Source organism: Fukomys damarensis, unplaced genomic scaffold, assembly GCF_012274545.1.
Source record: "Fukomys damarensis isolate Sample0158 unplaced genomic scaffold, DMR_v1.0_HiC HiC_scaffold_35, whole genome shotgun sequence".
NCBI lineage: Eukaryota > Metazoa > Chordata > Mammalia > Rodentia > Bathyergidae > Fukomys > Fukomys damarensis.
Window position 1 is genome coordinate 33,266,420 of NW_022900947.1, and position 21,834 is coordinate 33,288,253.

General features: G+C 36.0%; 1 protein-coding gene across 2 annotated transcripts in view; it reads left to right on the forward strand.

Annotated features, from left to right (window-relative positions):
* The window catches only part of Grxcr1 (glutaredoxin and cysteine rich domain containing 1), a 220,689-nt gene that overhangs the window by 9,566 nt on the left and 189,289 nt on the right, over nucleotides 1–21,834 (forward strand). The window contains exons 2-3 of one of the 2 annotated variants that reach the window (XR_004515320.1): nucleotides 12,735–12,830; nucleotides 14,141–14,471. The gene's annotated coding sequence lies outside the window, so the exon portion shown is untranslated. Of the gene's footprint in view, nucleotides 1–12,734; nucleotides 12,831–14,140; nucleotides 14,472–21,834 lie in introns of those variants that run through there. The other variant, XR_004515321.1, reaches the window with a different exon arrangement.

Consider the following 21,834-nt stretch of genomic DNA (forward strand, 5'->3'; position numbering starts at 1 on the left):
GGAGGGGGTGAAGGGAGGGCAGGGACAAGGGGAAAAATGAGAATCAAGACCTATTATGTAAAGGTACAGAATCCCAATGATGAATGTAACTGTATTGTATACCTAGATTGTACCAATAAACTCAGTTAAAAAAAAAACTTAAAAAAATAAAAGAAAGTATACAGAGTAGCATTATTCTCCTAGTTGTTTCTCAAAGGAGCTTGCCATCACCTATTTGGATAAGTAAACACTGGGGAATGGAGGAATACCCATATCTTTTAAGGGCTTTCTTTGGAAGTTATTATGGTATCATAACTATTGAAAATGGTGTCAGAGTTGAGGCTGAAACTGAGAAACTCGAAGTGCAACCATGAACTCCTTTGAAGTATAGAGTGACAGAGAGCAGGAGTGTCAGCAAATGACTTACCAAACAGCTTTTTTTTTTTTTTTTTTTATTGTTGCTGTTGTTGTTGTTATAGGAATGAAAGGAGAAAAATTAGAAATTCAGGGACAAGGGGCCTGAGGAAGGAGCACATGGATGGACCTAAGTCAGTGAAAACAAAGAGAGGCTGTGCTGTATGTCGGTGCTGACCAGAGGGCATCAACTACAGAATCACTGCACCACCAAGGACAGGACGGCTTGACAAGCAGTTGGCAGTGGACCTTTGACCTTAACTACTGGAGCAGAGGAAGAGGCCATGCATGAATCCAGCTGCCCAGACTCTCTCTAGCCTGCTGCACACTGTCTGCTGCTGGATGCCCAAACTGTCAGCAACAGACACAAATGCTGAGCCCCTTGTATGGCATCATCACTGTTGGAGACAAAGCAGCCACTTGGGGGTGTCAAGTTGATTTCATCAGACCCTTTCCCCCAGGAAGGGCAATGTCATGTCATGATTGGGACTGACATGGATTCTAGTATACTTTTGCATTCTTGCTCACAATATCTCAGCTAGTACCAATAGCAACATCCAGGTATTGTTTTAAGCCGTAGTTCTGAAAGGAATTGTTACAGAGCAACAGGCAACAAAAATCTTTGCCCTTGCTATTTAGAATTGAGGTACTGCCATAAAAAAGCTCTAAACCATATGGATTAGATGATGGATAGACACAAGAAGACTACTAATGAAATTTTAAAAGATTATGAGAATCATTTTTTCTTTTTAAAATTAACTTTATTGGTACATTTAATGTGTACAATATAATGACATTCATTGTTGAAAATTTGTACCTTTACATAATCAACTTTGATTCTTATTTTTCCCCATTCTTCTGCCCTCCCTTAAACCCTTCCCTCCTTCCCTATCTACAAAAACATTGTTTCCATTATTTTTCATATTCTCATATTAATTTGATTCCCTTCTTTCCTTTCTCCCTACCCTTCCCACTTCCCCTTTGTCCCTCCTCTTCCTAATTCACATTATCTGTTATACTTTTAGTCCTGATTTACACTTTCAGGTTCTCACAGCAGATAAAAATATTGGTATTTACACACGTGTGTCCTATTTATATAATTTAAGAGTATCACTTCAATGTGCATCCATTTAGCTGTAAATGTCTCTAATTTCTCGTTTTTATGGCTGAGTAGTACTCCATTAAAAAAACACATTTTCTTTACCCAGTCTCCAGTAGATGGGCAATTAGGCTGCTTCCAAGTTTTAGTTATTACAAATTATGCTGCTGTGAACACAGGTGCACATATATCACTGTGGTATGATTCTTTAATTCTTTAGGGAACCTACCCAGCAGGGGAATAGCTAGGTCAAATGGGAATTCCAATCCTAGTTCTTTGAGGTATCTGTATACTGATTTACACAGTGTTTGCACCAGTCTATATTCCCACCAGCAGTGGGGCAGGGTCCCTCTTTCCCCACAGCCCAGCCAAAACGTACTATTATTTGATTTCATGATAGCAGCCATTCTTTCTGGAGTGAGGTAGAATCTCAGTGTTGTTTTCATTTGCATTTCTCAAATGACCAGTGATGTTGAACCTTTTTTCATATGTTTATTTGCTATTTCTACTTCTTTGTCTGAGAAATGTCTGTTCATTTCAGATGCCCATTTTTGGATTGGGTCTTTAAATTTAGGAGGTCTGATTTTTTAAAGTTCTTTATATATTCTAGGTAGTAGACCTTTGTCTGAGGAGCAGCTGGTGAAAAAGTTTTTCCCACATTGTGGGTTGTCTCTTTATGCTGTTGGTGGTTTCTTTTGCTGTGCAGAAGCTTTTTAGTAAGAAATCATCCCACTTGTTGATTGTTTGTGCTAGTTCATGGGCAACTGAGGTTTTGTTCATAAAATATTTTCCTACACCACTGTCTTCAAGAGTTCTATGTAAACTCTCTTCCAGCTAGTTTAGTGTATCTGTTCCAATATTTAGATCTTTAGTCCATTTCAATTTTAGTTTAGTGCATAGGGAGAGATATAGGTCTATTTTTCATCTTTGGCAAGTTAAAACCCAGTTTTTCAAGCACCATTTATTAAAAAGGCTAGCTTTTCTCTAGTGAGGGTGTTTGGCTCCTTTGTAAAAGATGATGTGGCTGATTATGTCTGGAGTTGTTTCTGCATCTTCTAATCTGTTCCACTGGTCTTCAGGTTTTTTTTGTTGCCAGTACCATGCTGTTTTTATCATAGTAGCTTTGTAGTATAGTTTCAAGTTGGGGATTGTGATACCCCCACCATCTCTTTATTGCCTGAAATTGCTTTTGCTATTATAGGTCTCTTCTTGTTCCAAATGAATTTTTGGAATGATTTCTCAAGGTCTGTGAAGTATGCTCCTGGGATTTCAATTGGGATTGCTTTGCATCTATATAGCAGTTTTGGAAGTATGGCCCTTTTCACTATGTTGGTTTTTCCTTCCCAGGAGCATGCGATGCCTTTCCATTTTCTGATGTCCTCTTCAATGTCTTTTTTCAGAGTGTTGTAGTTTTCAGAGTAGAGGTCTTTGATTTCCTTCATTAGGTTGATTCTGAGGTATTTCAATTTTTTTGGATGCTCTTATGAAAGGAATTGATTGTCTCAGTGAATCTGTTTTTTGTGTAGAGAAAAGCTGTTGATTTTTGTATGTTGACCTTGTATCCAGCTACTTTACTGAATTTGGTTATTAAGCCTAGTAGGCTTTTTGTGGAATTCTTGGGGTCTTCTATACAGATCATATAACCTGCAAATAATGACAATTTGACTTCTTCATTTACTGTCTTTATTCCTTTTATTTATTTCTCTTGTCTAATTGCTGTGGCTAATGTTTCTAAAACTGTATTGAACAGGAGCAGTGATAGTGGACATTCTTGCCTTGTTCCTGATTTTAACATGAAGCATTTAAGTTTTTGACCATTTAGTATGATATTGGGTGTTAGTTTCTCATAGATGACTTGTATTAGATTGAGGTAGAGACTGTCTATTCCAATTTTCTATAGGTTTTTATCATGAATGCCTCTTGGATTTTGTTGAATGCTTTTTCTGCATCTATTGAGATGACCATGTGGTTTTTTTCCCTTGGTTCTATGAATATTATGTATTACATTTATTGATTTGTGTATGTTGAACAATCTCTGCATCCCTGGGATGAATCCCATTTGGTCAGAGTGCATGATCTTTTTGATGGTCTTCTGCATTCTATTTGCCTTTACCTGATTGCTGATTTTTGCATCTATGTTCATTAGTGAGATTGGCCTATAGCTCTCTTTTTTGGTTGGGTCTTTCTCTGCTTGCTTCCAGGAATTAATTTGGGAGTATTGCTTCCCCTTCAATTTCATTGAAGAATTTAAACAGTAGTGGCAGTAGTTCCCCTCTACGTGTCTTGAAGAATTCAGCAGTGAAGCTATCAGGGTCCAGGCTTTGCTTAGTTGGTAAGTTTTTAATTACATTTTAAATTTCATTGATTGATTTTGGGTCATTTAGAATTTTTAGGTCATCTTTATTCAACTTTGGTAATTCATACAAATATAGGAATCTGTCCATTTCTTCTGTATTTTCTATCTTATTGTCATAAAAGTTCTTACTTGAATTTAGGTCTTTTCTCTCCCCGCTTTTTTTGATAAGGTTGGCTAAGGGTTTGTCAATTTTCTTTACTCTTTTGAAGAACCAACTCTTGGCTTCATTGATTTTTTTTGGTATCTTTCTTTTAGACTCCATTGCATTGATTTCTGCTCTGATCTTCATAATTTCCTACCTTGTATGAGCTTTGGATTTGTTCCACTCTTCTTTTTCAAGAAGCTTGAGTTTCAGATCAGGTTACTTAATTTCACGTGTTCTGTTTTCCTAATATGTGTATTCACTATAAAGAATTTCCCTTGTAAGAGTGTCTTCATTGTGTCCCATAGATTCCAATATGTTGATTGTCATTTACTTGTAGGAACTGTCTTATTTCTTCTTTAATATCCTCTGTGATTAGTTGGTTATTCAGAAGTATGTTGTTCAATTTATATTTGTGAAATTCTTGCAGTTTCTTTTGCTATTGTTCTCCAATTTCATGGCACTATGGTCTGATAATATACAGGGGATCACTTCACTTCCTTTGCACTTACTTAGACATGCCCTATGAGTGAGTATGTGGTCTATTTTGGAGAACAACCCTTGTGCAGCTGAAAAGAATGTGTATTCTGATTTCATGGGGTGAAATACTCTGTGAACATCTGTTAAGTTCATTTGTTCAATACTTTGATTGAGTTCTAGTATTTTGTTGTTTATTTTCTGTCTAGTTGATCTCTTTGTGACAGTGGGGTATTGACGTCCCCCATTACTACTGTGTTAATGCTTATTTGATTTTTCATGTCCACTAGTATTTGTTTTATGTATCTGGGTGTACTTGTGTTTGCTTCATATATATTTGTGATTGTCATCTCTTCCTCTTGGATTGTTTCCTTTACAAGGATATAGTGTCCTTCTGTGTCTCTCTTAATCAATGTTAGTTTGAAATCCACTTGATCTGCAAAGAGGATAGCTACGCCTGTTTTTTGGGGGAGGTTTCTGTCACATGGAGTATTCTTTTCCACCCTTTAACCTTCAGGCTATGAGTTTCTTTTTGAAATAAGTGTTTCTTGTATGCAGCATATTGTTGGATCTTGCTTCTTGACCCATTCTGCCAATCTATTTCTTTTGATTGGTAAATTGAAAGCTTTAGCATTGATGGTTGTAACTGATATGTATTGACTTATCCTTGTTATGACTTTTTGTTGGAGTCTCCCCCTTTGCATTTAATTTCTTGTCATGCTTGATGGATTCATTCTGCTGGGCTTCCTGGGGTTGTGATCCTTGTTTTTGTTTCCTATTATATTGTTTAAAATTTTTTGAAGTGCTGGTTTGGTATTCATGAAGTTCCTAAGGTGCTCTTTGTCATGAAAGTATCTTATTTCTCCATCAATTTTGAAAGATAGTTTTTCAGGGTACATCAAGCTGGGTTGGAGGCTTTTTCCTTTAGGACTTGAAATACATCACTCCAAGCTCTTCTTGCCTTGTAGATTTGTGTTGAGAAGTGTGCTGTGATTCTGATAAGATTTCCTTTGTATGCATTTCTTTCTTTTTTCTGCCTGTAGAATTTTGTTCTTTTGGGTTTCTGGAATCTTAACTATTATATACCTATGTGTAGATTTTTTTGTTTTGTTTTGTTTTTTTTTTTTTGTTTTTTTTGGATCATGGCTAGTTGGAGTTCCATATGCCTCACTTATCTTATGTCAAAATGTTTTTCCCTACTTGGGAAGTATTCTGCCATTACTTCTGTGAACATTTTTTTTATGTCATCTGCATTCTCTCCTGTTTCTTCACTGACTCTGATCAGGCTTATGTTATTCTTCTTTGTACCATCCAACAGTTGTTGATTGATTTCCTATGGGCCCTTACTATTTTAAAGAAATGTTTCTTTTCCTGGTCCCTAATTGCAATTCTATCTTCTATATCTGAAATTCTATCTTTGCATTAGCTCATTCTGCCATGCAAACTTTCATTGGAGTTTTTAATTGTCTTAAAATCTATTTGCATCTGTTTTATGGATTCCATTTCCTATGTTGGGATTCCATCATGTTCCTCAGCTCCTATATTTTTAAAATCTGTGTCTGTTATAGATTTATTAATCATGTCTTGCACCACGGGCATAAACTCTGCTGTTATCTAGGAAATTATTTTTGATTTCATTTTTTCCAGATCCTCTTTTGTTGCCAATTCAGGGAGTCCAGGTGGTTGAGTATCAGATTGTTTCATTTCATTTCCCTTTGGGTGCCTTAGGTGATCTGGAAGTCTTATTTTGAGACTTGTTTATGTGTCTTCTCATTTCAAAAGATGCAGCCTGCTGTGACTTTATTGAGACAACTTTTTGCTCACCTAGTGCTCTTCAATTCTCACCAAGCCACCAAGAGACCTTTTCTCTGCTGCTCACCAGTACAGCAATTCCTGGGTGCAAATTACTAATGCTATGTGTCAGGCCTCTGACTGAAGCTTTTGTGCCTTTGCAGCTCTTTCCTGGGCAGCCTTGCTGGATCCTCTGGGGTAGGGGAGAGTCCCTGTTTAGGATATGCTTGCAAGCTGTGCTGGTCTGGACCACACTACTGCCCCCCAGGATCTTTGCACACTCACCAATGCTATGGGGCAGGCCTCTGACTGAAGCTTGTGCTCCTCTGCAGCTCTATCCTGGGTGGGCCTTGGCTGGGAAGGTTTGCTGAAGCCTCTGGGGTTGGAGCAGATCCTTTTCTGGGATCTGGCTGCAGCTTTGACAGTCTGGACCACACCCCTGCTCCCTGGGATCTGTGCACACTCACTGATGCTACGAGGTGGGCCTGTCACTGAGAATCATGTTAAAAGAAGCTAAAAGAACTTGAAATAGCCTGTTGGTTAGGGATAAAACAAGAGTTAAGGAACATATTATCGGAACCTAAAAAAAGATATGCCTAGTATATAATAAAAGAAAGTATAGCTACAGTGATATTTCCTGCAGTGATATGGAAAACAGTATCTAATAAATCCAATGATTTAAGAATATTGAAAATACTACCCTGCTTCTTTTCACTACCCCATATAAAACACAAATAAAAGTAAGTTAAAAGAAATTATAAACTTTTAAAGCATAATTTAGAGGAAATAATGAAGCAAGGATTTGCTCTATTTGAAATCCCTAGCCTCTCTTCAAGGCAGATGATTCTCACAGTAAGAAAGATCATCAGAATAGAATGCTAACGCGGAGAACTGATAGATAAATGTCATGTTCTAAAGACAAATACAGGGTGTGCTTTATGATCCTTATGATAAATAAGATGTATTTCTTATTTAAAAATCCTGACTGATTTTCTAGATTCTAGAGGAGGGGACACAAGTAAACAAAGATATACAATTCAGTGTGGCAAGGGCCCTCATAACAGTAAGTATGGTGCTATGAAAGCATGAAATGGAGACATTTCACCTTGACTTGGGAAGGAGGAAGACACTAGGGAAGGCTTTCCAAGAAGAGAAATACCAAATAAGCCATGCATAATGTGTTGGAATTGGTAATGGATGACAGTGGTGTGAGAGAGGAGATGGTTTCTACTACAGAGAGCAGAGTGAAGTTACAGTAGGACATCAAAAAAATCTCCCAAAGGAAACCTGAAATGCTCAGCATATCTTAATGGCTTAACTATTTTGCAGGAACAAGTGCAATGAATAGACTGTAAAAAATTCTTTGTTGTTTTAAAAAAATATCATGGAATTAAAAAGGATACAAAAAAGAAGAGACAATAGTATAAATTCTACTGTACTAGCTCTTAGTTTAAAAGCAACCAAACTTGTGGGTAATCTTGTTTCATGTATGTTTACCTTTTTCATTACATTATTTTAAGGCAAATATCAAGCATATATAATTTCATTTGTAAATCTTTCAGTTATATCTTTACTTGACAGATTTTTTATTAATAAGCACAGTACATCCCATTCTGAAAATTAACAGTAATTCTTTAATGTTCTTTATTTTGAATTAATTGATCCAATATTCCTAGGTCTCTTCTGGGAGCTAGCTAGTTTGTGGATCACTTTAGATAATGATAAAGCATGAGAGAATTATTCAGTTTCTGAGGTCTCTGGCTAATTTTTTTTATTTTCAAAAGTTATACTAATTTTTATGGGTATATGTTAATAGGACAGGGGAAAAAAACCTGTCCTCAGTGTCCCAAGAAATAGAACAAAATGTAAGGAATGGACAGAGCAAAATGTAATGAATGGTACAAAGTCTTAATTTTGTTCCTGTGTAAAGAAACAGAATGCTTTGGGGAAGTTTCCCATTTTCTTTAGTGCTGTTGCCCAGCCCAGCTACTGATTCCAGGCAGTCTCTGTGATCTCTGCCCTTGGTGCTCAGGAATTTCAGCCTCCATTAGCTTTCCATTCTGTGCTTATCTGAGGGGATGAAACTCTCCTTTCTTTAGGCAGAGGAACAAAATTTAGTCCTCTTACTAGATACAACTGTAAATAGCAAAAGAATAAAGAGAATTTCCAGGATTATGAATTATCTGTATCATCCTTTCTTTAATTGTACTTTCTGATCTTTCAAAAATGAGCACGTCATGTGCTCATGTGTGTAAAAAAAACCAAAACCCTAGACTTTAACAATGAAATAAAACACTAAACAAATGAGAAGGGATAAATAGAACTAGATCTTGTACTATATTGTCTTGAGCTTCTATTTAAGCATGAATTTTCTTTTTTCTTTTTTTTTCTTTTTTTTTTTTTTTGGTACCAGGGATTGAACTCGGGTCCTTGCGCTTGCAAGGCAGGCCACCGAACTGCTGAGCTAAATCCCTGGCCCTTAGGTATGAATTTAAAATCAAGCACTGTGGGTGGTGAAGCTTCCACTTGACTGAACCCAAAACATGTGCAAAGACTTAGTGACTTGGGAGTTTAGCAGGTTTTAAGATCTGCGAAGACCATAGTAAACTATAAAGTTGATAAGGCAGGTGCTAGGAAGTTAGTAGGTATCAAATTGTAAGGAAAGAAATGAAGAATTATTGAAGTATTTTATGTGCCAGGTTGTTGTCATCAGATATGTTTTGGAATGGAGCATCTAGGAGGGCACAAAAGGCAGACATAGTATTATATAACATGAGCAGAGATGATATTACATGAACTAAAGTAGTGTTGATGAAGGCCACGTTGGTGAACACATTAGAAGACATTTGCAGATGGAATTCACAGTATTACAGAGCACTTAAATGAGGAGTTGAGAAGAAGAGGTCAGAGATGGATACCATGGTTATAGCTTGGCTATCTTCAAGAATAATGGTGCAGAGATTTTCTATTGTGGATGTTTCTTGTCTGATGTGCAAACCCTCCTGATAACTAGTCAGAGATCATCACTGCTCTAAACTCCACCGGGTATTGCAATAGAAACATTTCTGAGGTCAGGGCTTTGGCCAGACAGTTATTGAGGAGTGGGTTCAATAATTTATATTGGAGTAAAATGCTTATTTATCTAATGTGTCCTCCCCCTTGCTTGAAAAATAATTTTTAAATTTTCATGTTCAATTAAAATTCTTTATATTCCCAAGTGTTTTAGTTTTAGTTATTCTTACTCTGAAACAAGGTTTTTTGATGTTTCTAAATTCTAGAGTCTACTTTGGCCAACTATAATCTTATAGATTGTGATAAAAGGCAACACACTTTGATTTTAGGTTATTTTATCTTATTCTTCAAATGAATAGTTTTTTAGGTTAGCTAGGACTTTGTGGATGAAGAATCCTCTATAGCTTATTATCAATCATTAATTATGTTGTTTAAATCTTCAATATTGGTCACTTAGAAAATAAAATACTCTTGATTTGTTTTATTTTTGGCTAAAGCAGAAAAAGTAACAGAATTTTAAAAAATTATTAATTTTATTGGTACATTTTAGGTATGCAATATAATGACATTCATCATTGGGAATTTGCACATTTATGTAACCTATCTTGGTTCTTATTTTTTCCTCATTCCCTTGCCCTGTAACAAACAATTTAATAGTCTTTGATATTTCTACACCTCATTGCAAAAGTTAGCCATTTGGCATAGCTACAAGGAAAGTAATACAATGACTACAGCTATTGTCTAGAAGAGAGACACATTTTTGTTCTCATATCTCTAAGGTCTAATCTCTTTCCATTTTTCACAGAATGCAGTAACAAAGTAAATCATATACATGGGCAAATCTGCTGATGACAAAAATGTGAAATGTAAGAAAAAAGTTTGGTGACTTTTCCAGTATTTGGAAAAATATTTAATCACATCTTAGTTTATTTTGTTTTACTCAAAAGTTAGTTTTATAGACATAGTCCACAATTTATGGGCTCTGGCACTGATGGTTGATTTATTGTTCCATCAGTTACTTAATTAGAATGCATTATTCATAGTTTTTCCTGACGAATGACCTAATTATTATGCTAAACATAATGATCTAAGTCTTCCATGTTTCTAAAGCATCCTGCCTAATGGGGTTATTGAGTACATTTGTAATTATGGTCTTATAAAAATTCAGAACTGTGCTTCGGCAAACATTTTTATATATACTTGGACTTACAGCAATATCAAATGTATGTATCTCTTGCCTTGAAATAAATTAATTTCTTAAATGTAATTTTCTTTTCCTAATATAAAACTGTGAACTATGTAATAATAAAGTAGCAACCAACTTCATTAGTAATACTGTGAATTTTGGAATAGAATTTCATACTCTTGTTTTGAGGACTTTGACTTCAACATGCAACAGTTCCTTCATATATATGGATCTCTTCATGGTACAGGAGAGCAGTGACTGATCATATAGTATTTTATTACCAAACATTAATTGTTAGTAGTTTGTCAAACCTGGGACATTTTTCCCTTTCTTCTTGATGTACTTTGTTTAAGGCCACCAGCCAAAACAACTATATTTGGGTGTTTGTCTATTTCATGTCTAAATTAATATTTGAAGACATTGGGATGTTTTATTACTTTTAATAACAATAAATTTATTAATAATCAAGTCCCAGTGGGATTAAAAGCTTACATACCAGACACATAATAAAGGTAAATGAAAATGATATTTTGATGTTGTCTTAGGCAAGGAATTTATAGCCTATGGCTAGGTCTATGTATATAATCAAGAAAAAATTAGTGTTAAAATACACATTATGCTTAATTTTGTGGCAGCTTAGTTGTTGAAATGATTGAGACGTACATGATTATTTGCGGCTTTCATGAAATATTAAGGCTTTTCTGAAGAAATAAGACTGATCTCTTTTTTGGTCAGTCTTTGAACACATAGATATAGATAATAAAATGAACATCTGCCATTATTTGTTTATACTATTTGTAATACTTTTGCTTATTTTTGACTCCCTTATTTTTTATATATTCTTAAAACAACTGGTTTCCATTGTAAGCTCTGGTGATGATGAACTGTATTCTTACAAACTTATCAATGGAAGACATTTGAGGACTTTATAGTCTTTCTTGTTATTCCCTTCTTCTTCCTGGCCTTTTAGACATATGTGGCCCAGTTGTGATATGAGGCAAATATGTCTGTTGTGGTCTGCTTTTAAAGTCTTAATTTCCATTTTTCTGGAGCTGCTGTGATTGGACAAAGCTTTGAATAAGTTAATTCTTAATATCTGATGAAAGAAGTCAGTACCCTCTGTGCAGTGAGTGAATTTTTAGGTTTGAGAGTGAATGTGTGTGTGTGTGTGTGTGTGTGTGTGTGTGTGTGTGTGTGTGTGTGTAGGGGTCATTTGAGATCAGTTGGAAGAAAAACAAACATTAAGTATTTTATGTTTTGTCTTAAATTTTGAACTTATGTGGATACAATATGGAGAAAAAATAAACTAATATTTATCTTTGGCTTCTGGTGAGCCACCTCCCACTCAACTTGTGGTCTTCCCTGTATTTTTATTTGCAGTTTATTGAGATAGAATATAGAGAAAGAGCTAAATAGCACTATAAGGACAATTTCTTCCAAGGTTTTTTCTTCCGGTAAATAAACCTTGGACAGAGTGTATGTGTGTGGCTTTGTTGTGAGGTTCTTCCTCTTGTTAAATTTTGTCCAAGGGGACAGAAAGGAAATTATCTTTCCTTAATTGGCCAAGAGTGACTTTTTGCTGTTTCTTTGACTAACAGCTACTTACAATCAATGCACTTTCCAGGTTGATTGGTTGATTTTTGAGTACTGACTCATGGGACGTATCTATGAGTTTTCGGAAAAGTTTCATAAGATGAGGACACTGCGTTGTTTATTTCTAGGTGAGGTATGGGCTCTGGCCCCTCTTCATTTCCTCTTAGGAGTGTCCAAAACAAGCCATTTCTGCCAATTTCTGCATGGTAGGGTCCTATTTGAGTGACTCCAGCTCTTGAGTGATGTTCTGCCTCAATGCCTCAACCCTAGCTCCCTCTCTGTTGGTCTCATGACCTATAAGGTAATAAAGAGATCTTTGAGTTATATATGTTCAAAGTTTAAATGAGTGCCCGGCACAAAATATGCTTTGTGCTCTTATTTATAGATATAAGACATGTTGTAACTATTTAAATGAATTTATTTTTTTCCTCTATATGTTACTTGATTTTGACAGCAAAGTTCTTCTAGCCCCAAAGTGAGCTGGATACCTTTGGAGTTTTTCAAAGAAAATGCAGCTAAGCAAAGAACACTTACTATCCTATAATCTAGAATATTTATTTTTTCCTCTTTCTGAAATAAAAAGGCAACAGCAAATATTAAATATTACTGTTAATTTTGAAGGGCTGTTCTAACAAATTACCACAAACAGAATCATTTACGACAAGGTAAATTTATTCATTCACAGGTCTAGGAGCCAAAGCCTGAATTCCAGCAGGGCCATGCTTCCTCTGAAGGCTGTAATGGAGATCCTTCGGCTTTCTCCTGGCTTCAGTGGTTGCTGGTAAGTGGGATTTCAGCTGCATCAGTCCCATTTCTGTTTGTACCTTTACATGGCCAGTTTCTCTGTGTAATTTCTCATCTCATAGGGGCAGCAGCTAGAATCAAAGTCTACCTTCATCCAGTGTGGCCTTACTCTGATGTATTAGCTACAGCCATGAAGACCTTTTTTTCCAAATAGCATTACATTCTGAAGTTTTGGGTAGTCATACATTTTTGGGGACACAATGAAACTCAGTATGATCACCAGAAAATTTCAGTCACTTTTCTGTACTTCCTGAGCAGTTCATCCTGAGATTTGCCCTTTAGCCCTACTCATCACTTTAGTATTTCCTTCAAGTGTGGTTTTACTAAGGATCTTAGGTAAACCACCTGTGGCCTTCACTTATCAAGAATATTTTTCTTATTATGGCCTCATGTCTGATTTACAATTTGGCTGGATAGAAAATTCTAAGTGGGAATTTGTTTTTTATAAAACTTTAAAATTAATGATTGTGTTGGCCGCTTTAAAAGATTTTAATTTTTATAACAGGAAGGTGCAGAGATAGCCCCTACATACTCTATCCCCTCACATATATGTCATCCCCTATGATTAACATTCCCTACCAGACTGGTACATTTTTGCAAACTAATACTCCTTTGTATTTTAAAAAGGCCATAATAAGGCCATAACAAGAAAATGATTCTTGATAAATGAAGGCCTGGTTGGTTTACCAAGTATCTCATTGTTGTTTCAACTTTTAATTTTTCTGATAATATATGATGTATATTATTTTTTCACATGCTTTTTCACCATCTGTATTTCTTATTTGGCGAAGTGTGTACTTAAGCCTTTGTCTCATTTTTTTCAGTTGTGTTGTTTGCTTCCTCATAACTTTTAACAGATCTTTGTGTATTCTGGATTATAGTCATTTATCAGATACGTCTTTTGCAAATATTTTCTTCCAATCTGTGCTTTGTCTTTTCATTTTCTTGACTATTTTTTGCAGAAAAGAAAAAAATTAATTTTAGTGAAATTAATTTATTCATTATCTCTGACTAATGAGGAAGAGAGGAAAGAGACAATTTAGAAGATTTTCTTATCCTCCTAGTACTCATTTTGGCTTTCATAGCCCCAGGCTGCCATAAGTCATCTCCCTCCCAAACCTAGCCCAGTTAAAAAGAGTTTTTTGACATCAGAGCATTCATAAGTCTGTATGTGTGTGCGTGCATGCATGCGTGCTTGTGTGCATGTGTGTGTGTGTGTGTGTGTGTGTGTGTGTGTGTGTTGGTTCCTATAACCTATATGCCCTACTTGCTTTTGTGCTCTTCTAGGGTTGGGTCAAGAAACTGAATGGTTGAACTATTTTGCCCTCTGTTCTGGAGCTGGGAGACCTGGACCATGCATTCTGTTTGGTAAACACTGATCTGGCTTAGTAGTGGAGACATGCCTGGGAGCATTCAGACTCACAGAGGAACGTTCTGTATTTAGTGCATTTCCAAGGCTGTGACAAAGGACATAGTCACAGTAAGTTCCTCTGCTGGGATTTGGCTGGAGGCCTTGTTATTAACCAGCCTCAAATAAAATTTTAAAAGAAAAGGATATTTTTCACATTGGCATTTGAGAAATTGTGCTTTGGGAAGTGGTATATTTTCCTGTCACTTAATGAGGAACACAAAGTACTTTTGGTTGTTCATGGCTCCCTTAACACATTTTGGCAAAAGAGAAGCTGTCATCTTTAACTTGTTGCCAGTCTTAAGAGTAGAACTTAGCAAATTCTTTGGCTCAACTCAAATGTATCTAGTGAGCTAGCCTTAATTATAATATGCTATACCAGTGGCCTATAAAGTAAGTTGTCATTAATTACATTAATATAACCTTCAGAAGTTCATTTGGTTCAGTTTACTTCATTTAGACTTGATGAATATCTATAAAATAATAGTATCATGGTATGTAGAAGTAAATAAATGGAATATACATTCTTTGCAGAAAGTCCTAGACCTTTACTTGGAGTGCATATGGAAGTGTATAGCAAGATGTGCATGCATAATAAGTACATAAAAATATTCACCATCACTGCATTCTCGAGATGCAAATTAAAACAACACTGAGATTTCATCATACTGCAGAAATTATGGCTATTATTAAGATATCAACCAATAACAAATGCTGGAGGGGCTGTGGGGAAAGAGGAACTCTACTCTACTGTTGGTGGGAGTGTAGACTGGTACAACCACTGTGGAAATCAGTGTGGAGATTCCTCAAAAAATTAAAACCTGAAGTTTCATTTGACCCAGATATTACACTTCTTGGTATCTTCCCAAAAGAATTAAAAGCATCATATCACAGCTAAATATATACACATTCAGGTTTATAGCAGCACAGTTTCTGATAGCTAACTCTTGGAAACAACCCAAATGCCCATCAACTATTATCTATTATGAATAAATAGATAAAGAAGATGCAGCTTTTAAAAATACAACGAGTATTACTTTGCCATTAAGAAAGATAAACGAGATATTTCTAGGTAAATGTATATACTTTGAGACTATATCTTATGTGAAATAAATCAGACACACATGTTTAAAATAACATATTGTTTCTGTGATGTGAGAAACCAAAAGGGTAAATAAGGACCAAAATGTATAATAGATATTATGAAATAGGAAGACAATGCTCAAATAGGAAGGGGAAGAGGGGAGAGGGAAAGGAAGGAAGGGAAAAGATAAAAAGAATGGAAGAAAAAATGGAATGGAATGGAATGAAACAAAGCTTTTATAAATAAGTGGGGGAAGAGGGGTTGAAGGGAGGGGAGGGGATTGAAAAAAGAATCAAGATATATCATGTACAGGTACAAATCCTCTATGTTGAATGTTATCACTATGTATATCTATACCAATAAAATTAATTTTTAAAAAAGATGTAGAATGCGTTTGTACTTCATCTGGCCTAATCCCCTCAAAGTACAAATATTAGAGTTTTTCTTTTCTTTTTTATACCACCTCCATTCCTTTAGTATCAAGAGCTTTACTCCCTACCTGGGCTGCTTTATGACTTTCCTGAATCACTGCAAAGGGAACCATGTCAATTAACATCAGGGAAATTGAAGCAATTCTCATTAGGTTTAGCAAGGTCCCAGGTATAGATGGGTATCACAATGTACAACCTGAATGAAATTACTGACTAATCAGTGAATATACTCAGCAGACAACCAGGAAAAAAAACTGATGCAGCAAATCAACAAAGCTGATATTAAAATATTCTCCGAAATCTAGTCATTCAGTACTGCAACAAATGTTTGCTGAGCATCTGCTACATGCTATGGACTTTTCTAGCCTTGAGGATACTCCAATGAACCAGATAAATAAAATTCATTATTGGCAAGTAGACAAAAAGGAACAAAGTATGAAATAATGATCCTTTCTAAAGCATAATAAAACAGAGTGGGATAATGGGCAGTAACTGGGAGCTACTTTCACTTAAATTAAGAAAATTCATGTTATGAGGATGACATCTAAGCTGATACCACAATAACTGGGAAGATCTGAAGACAGAGCATCCAAGTGCAAAGAAGCAGCAATACTAAATCCCCAGAGTTCTAGTGTTTTGAAGAAGAGAAATAGGATTGTTGTGGACTGGATATGGTAAAACACAAGGAAAATGGTATAAAATGAGGTTGTGGACATTGATAGGATTCGGTTCATCCAAGATCTGTGGATCCAGACAAGGAGCTTGATTATTGTTCTAAGAGAAATGGGAAACACAGTCAATTCAACAACAGTTTTGTTACTTATCCTTTAAAATGTGTTTAAAATATTTTAAACATATAATGTGCCAGTATTTATATTCTCCAGACCTGCTCCTGTAGTTACTGCTCTTCTTCTGGATCATTCCTAGCATTTATTTAGTTAGGGTGATGACAGAATAAATTAATTTTGTTTTTGGTTTTTTGAGACAGGGTCTCACTATGTAGTTGACCTGGAACTCACTAGGTAGCCTAGGCTGGTCTCGAACTCACAGCGATCCTCCTGCCTCAGCCTCAGGAGTGCTGGGATTATAGGTGTGTGCCACCATGCCCAGCAGAACAAATTAATTTAAAAAAAACCCCTTAGAACCCTGACAGATATGTGTAGAAGACATTGTGAGAGGCAAGTATAGAAACTTGGTTAGGAGGTTATTTAATGGTCCTAGTGGAAGATAACATTGACTTGGACTAGACTGGCAGTAGAGGGTGGTGACAAGTGGATGCACTGAAGGTGTATTTTCAAAGATTAGTTGACAGGACTATTGTTATATTGGATATGGGAAATGGATGGAAGAAACAAACAAAAGGTGGTTTGTAGGCCTTTGGAATAAGCAGCTGAGTAATTGAGATAACAGTAATTGAGATGAGAAAGAATGCTATAAAATTGGTTTGAGGTGAATAAAGCAAGTTGTGTTCTATGGTGAATACTAAATATTTATATAGTGTTTTTGAGAAAATACATAAATCTGGGCTCCTAAGAGTTGACAAACATATGCATGCTATTTAAATTATCTGAATGAATCATATAATCTAAGAAGACATTAATTCAAGAGGGCTTCGGGACCATACCTTGGGGAACATCAACATTTGGAGGCTGAAAAGGGGAATCTTGTAGGAGAAACCAAGAAGAGACTCTAGTAAGGTAGGAGAAAAAAGAGTGTTATGATCCAGATGCTAAGTAATGAAAGTGCTTTAAGAAGAAAAGAATAGTAAACCATGCAGATGCTCCTCAGAATTCATACAGATGAAGACCCCCAAAGTGGCTATTGGATTTGACAAGATGGAAAATGTGTTGACCTTGATAAGTGTGACTGAAAGAGAAAATACACATTGAGAAAGAGATGTTAGCTATTATGGAGAAATCGTAGGTGGTTGCTGTAATGGAAACATAAGCTTAGGTGAAGGTCTTCTTTTGTTTTGTTTTATTTTTTCCTTTTAAAGAAAGTGGATACCAGAACATGATTGGTAATGGTCCAGCTGAAAGGGTAGTAATTACAGAAGCAGAAGCTTTAAGAAGGCAAGTGGAGACAGGATTTAGCTGAGCAGGTCTTTTCCTTGGTAGGAAGTGGTTGTTCACCATAACAAAAGACAGTAAGTGAAAAGAAGTGAAGATAACTGGAAGATATATTAGAAAAGTAATGGAATTTCTTCTGGTGCTCTGTAAATTTTTAATGAAATATGAGGCAAGCTGAGAATGAGAAGGCAGAAGTTGTATTATAGGCTGGAGGAGAGGTGGGCTATGAAATATCTATTTTGGGAAGTAAGGCAATGAAAGTGCCAGGGGAATATAGTAGAATTGTCAGGTAGCATCACACACTAATTTCGTACTGGATTTTAAGTGGACTCATTCAGTATAGCCAGAACATTATTAGCCCCAAAGGAGAGAGGTACACTAGTTTTTCCCTTTAAGGATCTCTTTCTGATTGTGACTCTTCATGGGACAAAATGTGAGTTTGAGGGCACATGGCTATCTCCTTTCTAGATTATGTTCTGACTTGAGATCCTGGGACCCAAATGACCCTGACCTATTTCCAGGGGCTGTGTGGGTTACTTTTCTCGAGTCCGTTTTTGATGGTGTTGGCTCTATTATAGGGGCTGGGTCTCCTAGGACATTGCTTATAGGGATGTGATAGAAATTGACTGTGGGGGCGGTGAAGGTAGGGCAGGGGTATGGGGCAAAAATGAGAACCAAGATCTGTCATGTAAGGCTACAAGATCCCAGTAATAAATGTAACTGTACTGTATACCTAAAATGTACCAATAAACAATGAAAAAAGAAGAAATTGACTGTATGACTGGGATGTGTGTGTGTGTGTGTGTGTGTGAGAGAGACAGAGGGAGAGAGAGAGAGAGAGAGAGAGAGAGAGAGAGAGAGAGAGAGAATTGGATTAGAGGACTGGGGATTGTTTCTCTCTGCCATCACATTTCAGTCAGTGTGGAATGTAATGGAGTCTGAGATTTCTAAGGTCACAGTTGGACTTCCAGATAATCGTGAGTATATTTGTAAAGTAGGATGTTAAAGCCTAATTATACTTAATAGTTTTATCCTGACCTACATATTTTTAATATACAGACATATGATTTGTGCCTCTTTTTGCCCCTGGCTCCTCAGTGTTAGGGGTGCACCTGAGCAAGACCAGAGAAACAGAATACAGTTGGCAAAAGGGATTTGCCCAAACATAGAGATACCTCTGTGATGTCTAACAGAATAGCCTCTAGTTGAGAAAGCCCACTGGCCTCCTGAAATGAAATTTGTGAGACCACAGAAGTGAACAATTAATTTTAATCATCTTAAATTTAAAGTAGTTACATGTGGCTGCTGCTCACCATTTTGGACAGTGCCTATCTCTAGAGTTGTCTTTTTGACCAGACAACTTCCTGATACTGAGGACCAGTTCAGTTCAGTTCTCTGTCTGTAGTGATTCTGCTCCTCTCTACATCCCACCAGGCTGGTAGGGTTTCAGATCTCACTGTTCTCTATGCAATTCACACTTTCTCCAGTTTGGCATTACTATTATTCCTTCAGGAGAACTACTTCAGGTTTCCCAGGGCTTGGATAATTTGAAGTCCTCCTCTATTCCATGCTTTGTTATGGCACAAACTATATATCAGTTCCCCCAGGATCTTCTCTTTGAAGTTCAAGTCTTTTGCATTGTCATCATTTTTAAGTTTTTTTCTTTTTATTGAGTTTATTGGTACAATCTAGGTATACAATACAGTTACATTCATTATTGGGATCCTGTACCTTTACATAATAGGTCTTGATTCTCATTTTTTCCCCTTGTCCCTGCCCTCCCTTCACCCCCTCCTCTCCTCCCCATTTACAAACGCTTTATTTCCATTTTTTGCTTCTCATATTTTTTCCTCTCCCTTATTACCTTTCCCCCACCCTTCCCACTTTCCCTACACCTTTAGCCCTTTACTTCCTATTTCACATTATTAATTATCTCATTAGGATCCTGTGTACTATTATAGTTTTTCACACCAGAGAAACTATTAAGTATTTCAGTTAAAAAAATCTCTGTATGAGCATTAGAAATAGAGAATCCTAAAATAAAACTAAAAAGGAAAGTAAAAGAGAAAAGGCAGTGATGTAACATTAAAATAATCCTTAATTCTGGAGATGAAAATGGTCCCTTAACATATTTAAATTGCTTCTTGCTCTTGTAGTCTTATATTATTCTATTTTTTCATTATTTACAGAATACTTTATTAGTTTCCATAATCAAACCCACATAGATATGACCTTACATATTTAATAGAGTGTGTTACTCCTATACAAATGGAAAAAAAATTTAAAAAATTAACATTTCTAGACCAATATGGCTTTCCATTTCTGTACAACATCAACTCAACACAATAAATTGGGATGACTTTTTCCAAAGTTGGCAGCACCGTTAAAGTTTCCCAAAATTCAATTTATATATGTATGTATTTATATTTATATATATATTTATATATTTATATTTATATTCCAGGTTCTGCAGTTATCTCCACAAAATTATAGACATTCAGAATATTCCATTAAAAACACAAAAGCAAAAAAACAAAGAAAAGAATAATATCCAGAAAACAGCACAGTTCTGTTGCTGTTGTGGTACCTGGCACCATTTTTTTTTTATTAGCATCTTAATCATCATCTGGAAAGAGAAAATTCTAGAGTAATATCATTCAATGTAGCTCTGATAAAGCACGGTCACTACTATGTATCATAAAGCAGGTACAAGATATTTTACATTCACAGAGGTATGATACAGTACCGTCCTACATCAATAATACTATAATCAGTTTTGGTTTGAAATTTGCTTTGTCTGCAAATAAGATTGCAACCCCTGCTTTTTTCTGGGCTCCTGGCACGTGGAGAATTGTTTTCCATCCTTTCACTTTCAGTCTATGGGCTTCTTTTTGCAGTAGATGTGTTTCTTGTATACAACATATTGTTGGCTTTTGCTTCTTAATCCATTTTGCCAGTCTATTTCTCTTGATTGGTGAGTTGAGGCCATTGACATTGCTGGTTATAACTGATATGTACTGACTTATTATTGACATGTTATTGGCCTTTTGCTGACTCTTTTTACTTTTTCACCTTCTCCTTTTAATTTCTTGCCTTGCCTATTTGATTTGCTCTGTTGGGCCTCATGGTATTGTTGCCTTCATTGTCTTTTTCTAGGATCTTGTTTAGAATTCCTTGTAGTGCTGGTTTGGTATTCATGTAATTTCTCAGGTGTTCTTTGCCATGGAAGTGTCTTATTTCCCCATCCATCTTGAAAGAGAGTTTTGCAGGATACATCAGTCTAGGTTGGAGGTTGTTCTCTTTTAGTACTTGAAATATCTCATTCCAGGCTCTCCTTGCCCCAAGGGTTTGTGTTGAAAAGTCTGCTGTGATTCTGATGGGCTTTCCTTTGTATGTGGTTTGTTTCTTTTCTCTTACTGCTTATAGTATTTTGTTCTTCTGTTGGGTTTCTGGGATCTTGATTATTATATGTCTAGGTGTAGATTTTTTTTGATTGTGGCTAGTTGGGGTCCTATATGCCTCAGTTATCTGAATGTAAAATTCTTCCCCTCTGTTGGGGAAGTTTTCTGTCATTAATTCTGTGAACAGCTTTTTAAAGTCATTTGTATTTTCTCCTGCTACTTCATGTATTCCTATCAGTCTTATGTTATTCTTCTTTGCATCATCTAGGAGTTGTTGGATTGATTTCTCATCATCCCCTATTGTTTTTAATAGACCTCTCTTTTCATGGTCACTGACTGCAATCTTATCTTCTATTTCTGAGATTCTATCTTAGCATTCTTTTATTCTGTTGCATACACTTTCTATGGAGTGTTTAATCTCCTGGATATCTGTTTGAATCTGTTTTATGGATTCCATTTCTTTCCTATGTTGGGCATTTATTTTTTCCATTTCTTTCTTATGCTGGGTCTTCATGGCTTCTATCATGTTCCTGAGCTCATCTATTTTTTTTGTCAGTTTCTGCTCTAGAGTCTCGAATCGCGACTTCC